This window comes from Phoca vitulina, unplaced genomic scaffold (assembly GCF_004348235.1).
Source record: "Phoca vitulina isolate PV1807 unplaced genomic scaffold, GSC_HSeal_1.0 scaffold3, whole genome shotgun sequence".
NCBI lineage: Eukaryota > Metazoa > Chordata > Mammalia > Carnivora > Phocidae > Phoca > Phoca vitulina.
The window spans coordinates 16,259,255-16,273,690 of record NW_022589706.1 but is presented as its reverse complement, the minus strand read 5'-3'; the positions used below and the strand labels follow the sequence as shown (position 1 = coordinate 16,273,690).

The 14,436-nt window shown below is 37.6% G+C and overlaps 1 protein-coding gene across 10 annotated transcripts in view; it reads right to left on the bottom strand.

Annotated features, from left to right (window-relative positions):
* The window catches only part of RBPJ (recombination signal binding protein for immunoglobulin kappa J region), a 217,247-nt gene that overhangs the window by 88,816 nt on the left and 113,995 nt on the right, over nucleotides 1–14,436 (bottom strand). For 2 of the 10 annotated variants that reach the window (XM_032400131.1, XM_032400133.1), the window contains exon 1: nucleotides 1,010–2,680. The exons of the other annotated variants lie outside the window; for them this stretch is intronic. The gene's annotated coding sequence lies outside the window, so the exon portion shown is untranslated. Of the gene's footprint in view, nucleotides 1–1,009; nucleotides 2,681–14,436 lie in introns of those variants that run through there. 10 annotated transcript variants of the gene reach the window in all.

The following is a 14,436-nucleotide window of genomic DNA, read 5'->3' as shown; positions in this document are numbered from 1 at the left end:
TAACTGCCTCAAAACTAATTTTTCATATAAACTGGCCAAGAAATTAAATGTTACACAAAGGGCTCTCTAAGCCCTAATATTTTTTGGCTAATTATTCCATTGGTAGTCTACATCTGCTCTACTAAAATGTGGTTATGAATCAGAGGTAACTCACAGAGAATGCTTTTGTATCTAAAAGTGACTACAGAAAATAACTACAATTCACAAAAATTGTTATTTTTAACATGCATAAAATCCTCCCGAAAACATGTCCCACACAATAAAGGAACAGATGTTACTGTCGAAGTTTAAACGTTATTACTAGGAGTAATGAGACTAAATTTAACAAAAAAAAGTTAATTTTAACAACATATTTTTGAATATCTTCAATAGTCAACAATTTATGATCAAGAAGCATGTTAAGTACTGCCTTTAAAAGTAAAGTGAATCTATTATGATGATTTAAATATATAAATAGTTCAGAGATTTGCAAATATATATATCCTAAGACATTCAGAAATACTGGCCATAATCCCACATATTACTGCGGTGGGGTTTTTTTGGTGACAGATCCTCATTTGTTCCAAATGTCACTTCTCCACCCTTCCTTTTTTTAAAAAATAAACATTTTCTAGAATTCTTCTGAGAAATTTATCTTCTAGATATTTTGATAGAAAATACCACAACTCCTTTATTTCTTGTAGCTCAACTCTAGATGTGGTATTTAATATCTTGGAGTAAAAAAATAACTTAAGAGTTAACTATGTGAACTTGTTCAGTAACTTATTAAAACCATAAGCTTTTGAAATAAAAAATGAGTATATGCACTGTGCCTAAAACTATTGATATGTATGAGCTAATCATACCAAACAGAAAATACTTAAGTTCCAAACAACCCACCACAAGGGTTTTAGACAGTAGACACAGGTAAAGATCATTCACAAGAGCTATTATACACAGTAGTTGTTGAGAGTAAAAATATTTGATGACAGAAACCATGTCAATAAAATATCTTAAAATTACAATTTACCTTTAAATATATCCAAATAATATGATTAAAGAAACAATCATCAAAGTAGTCAAGCAAAATATTCCAAATTCCTTCAGTCATAAGAAAGAGCACTAGCAGAAATGACTGCTCCTAAGATTACCAGAACAGAAACACCCTCAGTTTGTACTATCCTAACTCACCCCCCGCAAAACACATTTACCCTTAGGGATTCACAAATAACAAACACACAATTCATTTCAACCGTGGCTACAATTTGTAAGCAGCCTTTCATTGCTCCATAAAGACTCGTCATTGTAGATGCTCATCAGTTTTTAAGCCACATCCACAGCTGCTGTCTTGGAAAAACAACATTTGCAGCAAAAACTTTAAAATTACATTTATAAAACAGTTTGACATAAAACAAAATTAAAAGTACTCCAGTATAATACAAAGAATGAATGTATCTAGAGTACCAAAAGCATGAGACTCAAGTCATTCTTAATAGTAATACTTTTGGTTACAGTACAAGAATTATTTTCTAAGTTCTGTGACACATATAGTATCATGTTTAAATTAAAGCCTAGATCAAAGAGGCATTATTCACGCCAAAAAAAAGTGAAGCAGAGACATCACCAAAATTTCTTACTGAAGAGAACCTATTTCACGACCTCCAGCCTGTGTTTTTTCTACCTTTTTTCCAAAATCATAAACTGAAATGCAGAGACAAAAATCCCACATAAAACTGTTATAAAAAAACAAAGTCTACTTTAAAAAATCCCACATAAACCAATTCCCTGCTCAACTTCATCCTCCTGTCTCAGATGTTTACTCTGGCTAGACTGAGGGAAGGGGATCTTATGGTTAGAGAGCACAACCAATCGCGCAGATGACTGAAGGTTAATCTTGAATTTGGGGTGGGGGTGTGGAAAGGAGGAATGCCCAGTAGCATTATCACATACTAGATTACACAATCATTAGAAGATGCTCATCACAATGAAATTGGAATCCAGAGACGTGAGTCTGAATTCCAACTCTCCCACAGGTAAATTTGGTTAAATTTCTATTAAACAGAATACTACTACCTTCCACACCAGACAATGGCAAAGGCTAAATGTAACAACAGATCTCAAGGCTACTGAACCACATTCAGGTAACAGATTATATTTAAAACACATTAGATGAATCTGTACTAACACTGGGGGCCCATAAAACTTTATAACATACAGGAATATAAGCAGGATTTCAGATCAGTGAGAAAAAAAGCATTCAAAAAGTGATGTTGCTAGAACACTTCCCTGGTTCATTCATTCATTCAACAAATACTGAGTATCATCTATGTACCAAGCACTCTATTTTAGTAGGGCAGAGAAAGACAAAATCAAAAGGCAAAGAATACATATAGTGAGAAGCTGATACATACACGTGAGAAAAATAAAACAGGAAGGAGTACAGAATGTGGGATAAAGAGCAGGAAAAATGTGGGAGAATGAGAAAGTACTAGAAAGGAGACCCAAGAAAAAGGTGCCAGCAAGGTGGCTACCCAAGAGTGTGGTATCCTACAAGCCAAATGAAAAAAATGTTTGAATAAGAAGGCAGTGATCCAAGATATCAAATGCTGATCAAGTCAGATAACACCTGAAAAAAACTCACCACTACATTCACCCATAGAGGGAACCGGTAAGTTGAGAGGAGCAGGGTTGTTGTTGTTGTTGTTTTTTTAAGATTTTATTTATTTATTTGACAGAGAAAGAGCAAGCACAAGTAGGGGGAGCAGCATGCAGAGGCAGAGGGAGAAGCTCCCTGCAGAGCAGGGAGCACGATAAGGGGCTCGAACCCAGGACCCTGGGATCTTGACCTGAGCCGAAGGTAGACGAACGACTGAGCCATCCAGGAGCCCTGAGAGGAGCAGTTTTGTTGAATGGTGGAGATAAAAAGCCTGGCTGAAGTAGGTTTAGAGGGAATGGAGAGTGGAGACAGAAAGAACTCTCCACAGGAAGTTTGTTGCAAAGGGCAAAGGAGAAACAAAACCAAAGGGGAGTGTGGAATCCAGAGAAACAACAGCATGTTTATATACTGTCAAGGATGCTTCAAGAGAAAGGTAAAAACTGAGACCAGAGACAGGGAAGGCTAGCTGGCTACTCCAATGTCTAGAGTAGCCAAGAAGGGATGGGATCCACGGCACTCTAGAGTAGCTGAGAAGGGATGGGATCCAGGGCACAAGTAGAGGGCCTGCCCTTCCTTAAAGAGGAGTTCTCACAGTGATTTACAAACTTCAGGCATCAGAATCACCTGGAGGGCTTGCTGAACTAGACTGCTGGACTCTACTCCTCCAGGGCTTCAGAGACAGGAGCTCTGGGTGGAGTGAAAGAATGCGCATTTCTAACAAGTTAACCTATTGCTGCCCTCCAAGGATCTCATTTTAAGAACCACAACTCTATACAACAGAAGACAGAAAAAACTGAATATATGAAAACAATACATTTGGTTCTAAATGTATACATTTAGAAAAAATAAGGTCAGAACCTACATCATATAACACACGGCAAAAAAACCAACCAACAAACCAACCAACCAAAAACCTCCGAGAAGGGTTAAAGGGATAAATAATGTTTTAAATTATAAAAGAACATTTGGAAGAAAAACAAAAGAATGGGGGCGCCTGGGTGGCTCAGTCGTTGGGCGTCTGCCTTCGGCTCCGGTCATGATCCCGGAGTCCTGGGATCGAACCCCCCATCCGGCTCTCTGCTCAGTGGGGAGCCTGCTTCTCCCTCTCCCACTCCCCGCTTGTGTTCCCTCTCTCGCTCTCTCTCTCTCTGTCAAATAAATAAATAAAATCTTAAAAAAAAAAAGAAAAACAAAAACAAAAGAATGCTTTCATAATCTCAGGGGTGAGGAAGACAAGCAAAACACAAAACTAAAGGAAAAACTACAAATTTGACTACATAAAAATTTTAAACTCACTTAAGACAATAATAAAATTGAATGACAAATGAAACACTAGGAGAAAATACTTCATATAAATTGACAAAAAGTATCATCTGGAAAATAAAGTTATTACACAAAATAAGAAAAAAACATTTCATCAGAAAAATATGGTTACAAACACATAGTCAAATCTAACTTTGAATGCATTTCTAGAATATACATTTATTTTTAAAATAATCAAACAGTAAACCTAATATTTCATCTAAAGTAATAATCTAATATAATCCCCTTTTCCTTAAAGTCTTTATTAGAATTCTCTCTGGTACTGCTTGCCACCTAGGAGAGAGTTTGGAAGCTTTCAGGTGTTTATCATTTAGGTAGAGAAAAAACAAAACCTCTGTCAGTACAGGGAGGGCAATGAATGGCAGAGGCAGAAGTAAAGCTTCCTGAACTTGAGTTAAATTAATTAAATACCTGACCCTCAGACTTCTTATCTATAAAATGGAGATACTATTTCCCTCAATGTAGTTGAAGACTCAGTAGAAACTTAACAAAATGTTAATTCCCTAAAACCCCTTAATATGTTTGCTAAACTATTGACAATAAATAGAATGTCAGCATTTCCACTAAAAAAAAAAAGTTGAAGACTATACTCCCAATTGTTCACAGTAGTTAATTTCCTGGTGGAAGACTACAGTGGCTGCCTTTCCATGATATATTTAAATTACTTTTGGATTTCTTATATACATTTTTCCAACAGAAAAAAATCATCTAAAGTATCTATAGATGACATTAATTAACCCTTGAGAAAAACTTCGACATCAACATAGTCACTTGCCTGAATTAGAAAAACAAGCTAAAAATGAGAAGAAAAAATAAATCAACTGTACATCTAAGCTACCGTGTTAATTTAAATTCTCATGTCATTTAAGATATTTAATATACCAACTGACAACTTTCAGGAGTTACATCCTTGGAAATGAGGCTTAAGTAAATGATATGCTCCTAAATCCTATACATAAAAGAATTTCCCCTATATTGCGGGGGGAGGCCAGGATGAAAAATGGCACGTTTACCAGTAATTGGGAAATAATCTTTGAAAGCTACAGCTACTAAGTTTGTTTTTTGAACATTACAGTAGTGAAGTGGCAACTCCCACTAATTCAGTACTATCCATTTAATCAAACGACGACACTCATTATTATAAGATGTAAGTAAATTACTAAAACTATCAATACTATCTTTGGACTGCTGAAATGGATTTAATTCACTTCCCTGACATTTGGTTAAGCACAGATGATAGATACAACACATCTAATGAGTTCCACAGTTAGGGAATAATGTCCTAGAAATACGCTAGAAAAACCCCTGTATAAAAATCACCAGGTTCATAAATGAGTACATCTTCCAGTGTAAAATTTCAAGTTGTGGCCTCCTTCCCTATATGACGGTCTTCCTTTTTCTAAATCTCTTCTTCTGTCCTTCCATTTTCTCTAACAGAGCCTCTGGAAACAACCAGCTGCAATTTAGTGCGAGTGGCAGAACTAAAATGCTAGGGAGGCAAGAGGCAGGGACTGGGGTGAGCCAGGTGAGCCAGAACCCAGGCAATTCTGGAGTAGGGACAACTAAAGCGGAGTGGGTGGTAAGTGTGCACTGAGAACAAATGTGTTCTAAAAGAAGCCACCCTGGTCAGTCAAAAATACAAGATAGAGAACACAAGCAGCATCAAGAACAGGAAAACAGCCAAGGAGGAAAGAAGAGGCAGGCTCAGAGCTGACCATTTATTAAGCAACACTGGCAGCAGCCCCAAACCAAGCTTGGGGTTGAGAGATTTGTATTCTTGCTGTAAGTCCACACCCACAGGAAAAAAAAAAAAAAAAAAAAGACAAAACAAAGTTCTTGTAACATTAAAAAGCAGCAGAGTGGTATAAATAGAAAAAAGACCAGCACAAGTCTCTCCCCAAAAAGCAAACCAGAACTAGTCCCAGCTCAATCACTGAATGGGTCTCAGCCATTAGCCAACTGGAAATTACTCAGGCCATCTGTGCCCTCATTTAAATAAGTAGTTACTTAGGGGCGCCTGGGTGGCTCAGTCCGTTAAGCGTCTGCCTTCAGCTCAGGTCATGATCCCAGGGTCCTGGGATCGAGCTTCTCCCTCTCCCTCTGCCTCTCCCCCCTGCTTGTGCGCCCGCGTGCGCTCTCTCTCTCTGTCAAATAAATAAATAAATAAAATCTTAAAAAAAAAAAAGTAGTTACTTTAGAACACATGATTAGCAAGGTCTTTTCCAGCTCTGAAGTTTCCTTAATCTAACGGAGTTAATAATCTATAACATTTGTCACACTGGATATAATTACATACTGTGGTATGTTACAGGGAGAATACAATACACCAAAATGTAAATAACCTAGAATCACAGTCTAGTATCCCTACAAACCATACCTCATCATCATCTTTCATTATAAGAAACAAATTCCTACAGTCTCCTCCTTTAACCATAAAAACCACCGCCTAAAATCTAACCCACCAGGCTTCACTGTCTATACATTTAGAGATGGGGAATTTGGTCACTTGTGCAATTTCACTGAGCTTCCCTTCAGTTTCTTTCTACAGAACATGTTGTAATGGCATTATGCTTTTTCCATTTTTCAATACTATGAGTTTTCTATTTGCTGTAAGTTTCATATTCCACTTCAAAAACTATGGTCCAGAAATGGCAGAAAGCAGACCATAATCCAGGTCAGTTTCACCATAGTTCTCAGAAAAACTAATCTATGCTGAATATCAGATTTATCACTTAGACTAAGTGCCACCTAGTGGCAAGTTTATATATTAAATCCATTCAAGTCCTATCCATCTAGCAAATAACATTCTGGCTGGTAACAACTGCGCCATAATTATGCAAGGTAAGTAAAATACTGATCCTGTCCTTACAGAGGTGGCTGACAAATCAGACTTAGAAAGGGAGGCACACTCAATACAGATATATTTATATAACTGCAGAAAGATGTTAAATGTTACAAAAGTATGCAAAAATGTTACAGAAATATGCAAATTATTCAGCATTTGTTCAAAAGCTAAAAGAAACAAAGCACTGTTATGCAGGTTCTCTTGTACCTGCTCACCTCACTCAGACTTTCCCATTTCTAATTACTTCACCCAGCTTCATCGTTTGGTTTTTTTCCCCCCACCTTCCCTTCCACCCCTCCCTGCTCCCCCATCTTATCCTTTAAATTCTACTCCAGATAAGGGGAAGAGTAGGACCTATTTATTGAGCAGCTACTACTCCCAGAACTGAGCTAGGCATTTTTCTCATATCTCATATAACCTTCACACCAATACCACGAAGTATTATTTTCTCCAATTTTTCAGACAAGGGCAAGACAGATTAAGTGAAATGCTCATAGCCGCAGATCTATAGCGCACTGATTCCAAAGCTCCCAATACCATCCTGTCTCCAGAAAGAGCTGCTCTATTCTTTCCATTCCTAGGCCTGCTACCATGAAGATGAGACCTTGATTACATTTCTCCTATGGTCTCCATCCACCCCAATCTATTTTACACTGATTACACCCTGCCTCACTTCTTCAACAATGTTCAATGCCCTCCTACCCGAAACCCTGATTGATATCCAAACCCTTAACTTTGCACTCAAGGTCCTCCAAGAAGCCCCAACAACTTTTCCAGTTTTATTTCCTAACACCCCTATCAGCTCTCACCTTTTCTATGAACTCTCCTCCAATTAAGATAATCATTCACACCTGTGTTCCCACCACTATACATGTTACAGCACTTATAATCTCCCTTATTATAATTATCTGTGCACTTTTCACTAAATCATGAGCTTCACCAGAAAACTTCTTGGCCATCTTTATAAGACCGCTAACATAGCAGTCACACCTATTACGTGCTCAACAACTGTTTCTTTAAAACATATTTAAGCAGTTATAAAGGAGAACCACTAAGGCACGGTTATAGGCATTTCCCTTAACCCCTCCCCTTCATGACTGGGAACCTCAATGTTTCTGCTTCCTCCACTTGGTGTATGGATCAGGAGCTTTGTACAGAACTACATAATTTTTTGAATCAAAAATTTTCTCATACTCAAACCAAAAGTTAAATGATTGGAAAATATATGCTGGGAACTATAGAGAATACAAAGTTCAGTGGTTGTCAGGGGCTAAGGGTGGGAAGGGGATGAGTAGGCAGAACACAGAGGATTTTTAGGGCAATGAAACTACTCTGTAAGATACTACGCTGGTAGATAGATTTACATTTGTCCAAACCCAAAGAACAAAGTCTAATGTAAACTATGACTTAGAGAGATAATGTATCGATGTAAGTTTATCAATTACAACAAATCTACCACTCTGCTGGGGGATGCTGATAATGAAAGAGGCTATTTATGTACAGGGGCAGGGAGAACATGGGGAATCTCTGTACCTTCCCCTCGATATTCCTGTGAACCTAAAAGTGCTCTAAAAAATAAAGTCCATTAAAAACAAAAAACACAAAAAGCAAACAAAAAAACATGGGGCGCCTGGGTGGCTCAGTCAGTTAAGAATCTGACTCTTGGTTTCAGCTCAGGTCATGATCCTGAGGTCATGAGATCCAGCCCCTGCCGCTCAGCAGGAAATCTGCTGGAGATTCTCTCCCTCTCCAGGTCCCTCTGCCCCTCCCCCTGACGCGTGCACTCTTTCTCTCAAATAAATAATATTTTTAAAAAAATGGTATGTTAGGGCACCTGGGTGGCTCATTTGGTTGAGCGACTGCCTTCAGCTCAGGTCATGATCCCCGGGTCCTGGGATGGAGCCCCACTGCTCTGCGGGGAGCCTGCTTCTCCCTCTGCCTCTGCCTGCCACTCCCCCTGCTTCTGCTCGCTCGCTCTGTCAAATAAATAAAATCTTTAAAAAATAAAAATTAAAAAAAAAAGGTATGTTAGCAAAATAAGGCAAGATCTTAGTGGGTCTGCAGTTTTCCAATAAGGGAACAAAGACCCTTCTTCCAGTTACACAAACCAGCCGAAAGCTAGTATGGTCTGGAGCAAAATTAGTTCCAAAATAAAGTCTTCATAATAATAAAGAAAAAAACCCTACAACATTGGTTCTATACTTTATAAGGCAACTAATATTGCAGTTATATAACACAATCTTTACCATGCTAATAAAAAATAACAGGGTTTCATAAAGTGATAAACATTTTTCCTGGTTATATACACTTTTTATGAGAAATACACTCGTATTCATTTACAATTCTATCATCTAATTAACAATGTGCAGAAAAAACGTTAGCTCTAAGGCCAAGTTAAAACTATTGAATATAGAAAAGGAAGCGTGGGAGGGGAGTTAAAAAAAAGTCAACTTGATTTTCTAGTATATTCCAGCTCACATCCAACAGGTGCAGCATTTTTATCTCAAGGCTTTTGCAACTTAGGATACCTAAGCAGCAGTGGTTTCTACATTGTTTCTGTAATCTTAAAATAGTGCAAATATTTCCAAGACTGCCATGAACATGACCAGTTTGACTAAAAAGCTGTCATGCTTATCATTATACACTGTCTCAACGTAACAAACCTACACAAATATTTATGCAGATAGGTAATTACTACCAATTATACAACCCAAGTCAGAGTGCCTCTAATGCTTGCTTTTCCTCAGAAGTATGTTCAGGAAACACATTATCCTTTTCATACTACTAGGATATCATTTCATTCCCTGAAGCAGAAGCAGGTCTAATGAGGCATAAGTGACACCATGATGCTGTGCCAGGCCTCAGGGGCATCCAGAACTGTGGGCAGGATGTATGAAAGATGGCTGCAGTCAGGCATTCAACATTCCTACTTTATTACGGCTGTCCAAGCAGAGAAGACAGCAGTAACAAGTAGACCCCAAAAGTTGGGGGTGACTCAATGACAACATCCATGATCAAGCAGTAATTTACCAAATATGTCTGCTCAAAATGCCAAGGCACATATTTCAAGAGCTGTGGTCCTTTGCACTAAATACACTGCTGCCTTCCTAAAACATGACCCACAAACCACAGGTTACAAAATAAAAAGTCCATCTTGAACACTGCCTGTGAAAGGTTAGCAGGAGAAACCGTTTGTTACAATGAAAATATTTGTATACAGTGCTTTAGTATTTACAAATCACTTAAATATTTTTATTCGGCCTTTATAATTTAACATATTTTACCTTACTTGATAGTCACATGCCTGTCAGATAAATACAACAAAATTATCATTCCCTATTATATAGAGGTAGAACCTGAAGCTTGGAGAAATCGTAACCTGTCCACAATTCCAGAGGCTTCCTGAAGATTATCAAGGTTATCAGGTTATTATTTGGTTCGATGGCATGGCTCCCCCCCGCAAAAGAAGCAGTCCAGAGTCTTAAGTTTTAATGTACATCCCTATGCATCTAAGAAGGACTTAGAACATGTAAAAATAATGGAACCCTTTGAGAAACACTGGTCAACCATTCAAAAAACAAAATGTGAAATTTAAACTTAACAGTTTTGTACAAACAATATAGTATAATCCAAAAGGAACTTCTGGCTAAGATTTTACTATAATGTTCTCAGAGGCTATGAGAATGCCTGTAGCTGAAAATATCAATTCCTCTGGGTACCTCAGCAATTAAATTCCCTAGAGAATCAATACATTCCCATGTACATCAAATTCTGCCTACAGGAACCAGGTTGCGCCAAGGTTTCAAAGTACTCTTTTGAGTCACTTGTTCAAAAAACCTTTTTACCGAGTCCCTATCATGTGCTAGACACTCTTTTGAGTATAAGAATATATAAACGATTATGAAAAAAAATGGTATCTGCCACCAGGTAACTAATGAAAAGCCTTTGAATGTGACAATTACAACTTAGTATGACACTTCCAAGAGAATTATCCTGAGTCCTTTAAGAACACACCAAAGGGGCACTGGACCCAGCCTGGAAGATCCCGTTAGAATATCGTCAGACGTAAGTCTTGAATAATAACCCACTAATACCAGCACTTTTCATGTACTGGAAGGCATTAAACTGCTAAACCCATCCAGGGAACTGCAGATTCTTAAATATAGCCAGAGCACTAAAGAGTAAAGGAAAGAAAGGCATACAGTTCAGCTAGAGAAAAGGTAAATGAAATAGTTATAGAGGACCCTATATGTCAAGCTAGCTAACATTTTTTGAGCACCTGCTATGTGTTTAGGTATCCTACTAAATGTTTTCTTGCATTCAATCCTCACCACGACCCACTGAGCTAAGAATAATTATCTTGCAATTGATGGAAAACGCAAGAACTCAGAGCACTTGTCAGTGTTATGAGGTTTTAAATGGCAGAGACAGAACTGGAACCCAGTCCGGATTAAATCCTAAATGTGAACTCATACTCTCTACTCCACTGCCTCTTTAATGAAGGCTGCTAGGGGGAGCCATTGAAAGGTTTTTAAACTAAGAAGTGAAGTGATCAGATTTGCTATTTAGACTGTGTGGAATCTGGATAAAGGAGGTGAACCTACAAACAGAAAAAGGAAGCTGCCAATGTTTATACTAACCCATGAGAGAAATGAGAACATGAATTGTGGCAGCAGGGATGAAGGACACAGATTCAAGAGATTTTCAGAAGGGAAAATTTTCAGTTCTTAGTGTCTAAATGTGAAGGGTTAGTGTAAGAGAGGAATCCAGAAACCTAGCTTGGGGAACTTAGCTGGGATGTTGTATCATCTACCAAGAATAGAGAAGCAACAGGTTTCGTTTGTTCAGTTAAGTGTCTACGGAGCATCTCCTAAATGTAAAACACTTTCCTAGATCAAGGGCCAAGGGCCTTTGATCAAGGGCCTGAAATCATGGCCCTTGGTTGTTGGAAATATTCTTTAGAGCAAATGACAAAGCATTAAAAACTACAAGGGATATTGAAAATAGTCATTACTATTAACAGATTTGGCGTAGAGTCTAATGAAAACATTTTGTGCCACCACTTTTAAAACATACTACCCACACGCATGAAATAAAAACTTTAAAAAAAATCACCAAGTGCAGAAAACAGATCAATAGAGGGAAAGCATCCCATAATTTCACAGTGTTATTACTTGAGTTTGACAGATTTTCAATCTCTTATACAACAAATACACCACCCTGTAATTTGTTTTACTTATCCCTCTCCCTCTAAGCTTATAGGGAAAAAAATGTATTGGTTTTATTACCCAAACTATAATACATATTTTCATTTTTTTCATCCCACTATCACCACTGTGACTTGCCAAGAACTTTGTTCATAACCTCCTACTTGACTTCCTATAAAATATGACCTACTTCACATCAGCTTATTTCAGTAACAATTCCTAGAATTTAACCACACCTTTCATGCAAGGATGCTCTCTGCAAATCCTAAGGCACAGCAATCCTGTGCAGATGTGGCAAGTTATTACAATTCCCATTTTACTACATAGTTAGGAAATTGGCCCAGGGGAAGTAGAGTAACTTGGAAATAATCATAAAGCCAGATGCCAAGAATAACAACTTTTAGTCAATCCATGAGAAAATACTGCCCCTAGTTGAAATAACATGAAATTTAGTATTAGGAGGACGCAAAAAAACGTTTTAAAGCCACATCCTAGGTTTTTAAACTTTATTTTTTAAAATGACCCAATCCTAGAATTAGGATTTGTAAGAACTTTCAAACACACCATTTTTCCCTAATACCCTATCCACCCAGAGTGCCAAAGATTATTTAATGAAGTACAAATGGAGTACAGCTGGCAAGAGTGGCTTTTCTCCCAAACCATTTTTTACCTTACCCTTTTAAAGACACTGATAGAAAACTGTTATCAGACAATAGGTAACTTTTTAATAAACCTAACTACTTAAATAATCTAATACAAAGAAGCATATATTAGAACAGATCTGAAAATACCACAAGTGAGCTTCTATTTTTTTCCTGAAAATACACTCTGCACACCCATCTGCAATATGCATGGACAACAAATTTAAAGCTTTAATAGTCGATAATCAGAATGAAAGTGTCCCAACCACAACTCATCCCGTATGTTTCTAAGTATGTTGCTATTTGATATAATTTAGTAAAAGCAATGTTTTATATGATCACAAAATAAAGGTCTTAATTCAATTTAGAAACAAAAAACACAACACGGTTTGTAAAAGTGGCTTTTACGTTTGTGTGATCATTCCTACATGTACAAGTCAGAACAAAATACCTTCCATTATTACACCATATTTACACTTTTGTTTAGAGTCAGAAAAAGCGTACTCAAGATTTTACCTTCAAAAGAATGATTATGCACAAAGAACAAGTACGGGAGACAAATGATTACGGGTAAAATCCACTCATGGAACCCAGACTGCAAATTTTCACAAAACCCTCACATATCAATTATGAAAAAAGATTTTCCATTAATTAAAATCAAACTACTAATTCTAATCACAGCCTTCAAAAAAAAAAAAATGTTTAACAACATTCCTCACACTAAATCTTGTACATCCTATACTAGTAGCACTTCATGTGGAACTTTAGTTTATAAAGGAAATGACACTCCAAATGATTTTGTGGTTAACACAACTTCTAAACTTAGTGATCAACTAGTAAGGGGGAAAAAAACCCAACTTCTGAACAATATATTCAATCTAGTAATCCTGGTAAATTGAATACTTCTTTTCCTCAGCACCAGAATATTCAGGCTATTTAAATACACCACACCACCCTCCCTCCCCCCCAACTCCCAGTTTTTACATTACCATAACAATAAGCACTCTGAACAATTTAAAGCTCCTTTAACATTAGAAGTGACTTTACCTTACTTAAGACTATTACTTAAATGTCTTTTAATTGCATTTGATTAATGCATTCCACAAAGATTCTAGAAGTAGTATTCATCAACCAGAAACTGCACTCTTAAGCGTGTTCCTCATTTCAACTCCAAAGATGGGACAGAAGGGTTGTCACAAATCTACAGAGCAAAAGCACATAAACTATCTAATGATTAAGAAAAAGTAAAACTCCCAAGTAGGATGCCTCCCTTTTTCCTTAGCAGCAGGAGTTACTGGTAAAATAACTAACTCTAGACCTATAGTCTAGAAAATGCTGGAATTTTCCCCACGAACGTTCAGAAATTTTTAACATCAAAATTTACGCTACTACTATTCACGTACCAAATGAATAGCCAATGTGGATATCTGAAACTAGTCTCATACACCCAACAGAAAAAAACAAAAAAAATACCTCGCACCTCTTCTAACCTTCCTACAATACCCCCAGGTAACCCAGAAGCAAAGCTACGACAGCTGACCTTGGCCTAGGCCATCAGAAACGGCCTAGGGGCAGAGGGGGCGGGGGTGGAAGAGCAATAACCTAGAGACCAGATCTTTTTCCAGGGCTGCTGTTTCCAAGCAAAACAACCATGGGCCCAAAGAGACCGCGAAGAAAATCGGAGACACTGTAATCCCGAGAGAAAGGGGGGTGGGTGGGTGGGTGGGTGTTTGTGTGTGTGTGTGTGTGTGTGTGTGTGTGTGTACACATAATCCCAAGAGAAAA